Source organism: Fulmarus glacialis, unplaced genomic scaffold (assembly GCF_000690835.1).
Source record: "Fulmarus glacialis isolate BGI_N327 unplaced genomic scaffold, ASM69083v1 scaffold22434, whole genome shotgun sequence".
In the NCBI taxonomy this organism is placed as follows: Eukaryota; Metazoa; Chordata; class Aves; order Procellariiformes; family Procellariidae; genus Fulmarus; species Fulmarus glacialis.
The window spans coordinates 13,852-14,450 of record NW_009210176.1 but is presented as its reverse complement, the minus strand read 5'-3'; the positions used below and the strand labels follow the sequence as shown (position 1 = coordinate 14,450).

Genomic DNA, 599 nt, shown 5'->3' with positions numbered 1-599 from the left:
GCGGCGGCTCGCTCATCGGGCGGCTCCAGATCCCGAGCGTTCGTCGTCGAAGATGCTTTGTCAGATCTTCAGCGTGGGATTTAGTCACCGCAGAACCAAGCCAGCCCCGTGGCACGCGTGGAGCTGAGGGTTTTAGCTCACGTGCTTCTTATTTACCAGCTGGAGCCTGGAAAGCTCATGTCTTCCCATGCTCTGCAGACCTGCCACCATCTGGCAGATCATCGCAGGTCCCTAAGCACGAGAGCCCAAGCAGACCATCTACCTGGGCTACAACATAAACCCTCCGCAGAGGGACAAGGCGGACAGCGGGCTGCAGGGATCACTGCCGTGATCCAGCCGTTCGGATGGGAAAGGCAGAAGGCTGCTCACCAGCTCCCTCAGGCATGAAATCAATCTCGGGGGGCTGCTAGGGAGTTGGAGATAATTTCTAAACGAAGGGGTGGCAATTTGAAAGCAGCTGCCACACAGGACGCCCAGCTGAGTCCCCAAGGCCGCATCTCCAAGGGTACAAGTTGGAAGGCAGCCGTGGAGCTTGACTGAACAAGTCTGTGGCAGCTCCCCCCCGGGCATGGGGCTCTGCAGCTCCCCAACAAGCTGTT

The 599-nt window shown here is 58.8% G+C and overlaps 1 protein-coding gene across 1 annotated transcript in view; it reads right to left on the bottom strand.

Moving 5' to 3' along the window:
- Positions 1-599, bottom strand: part of LOC104076281 (voltage-dependent R-type calcium channel subunit alpha-1E) — a gene marked incomplete at both ends in the record, with an annotated part of 30,527 nt that overhangs the window by 16,081 nt on the left and 13,847 nt on the right. The gene's annotated exons all lie outside the window — the stretch shown is intronic.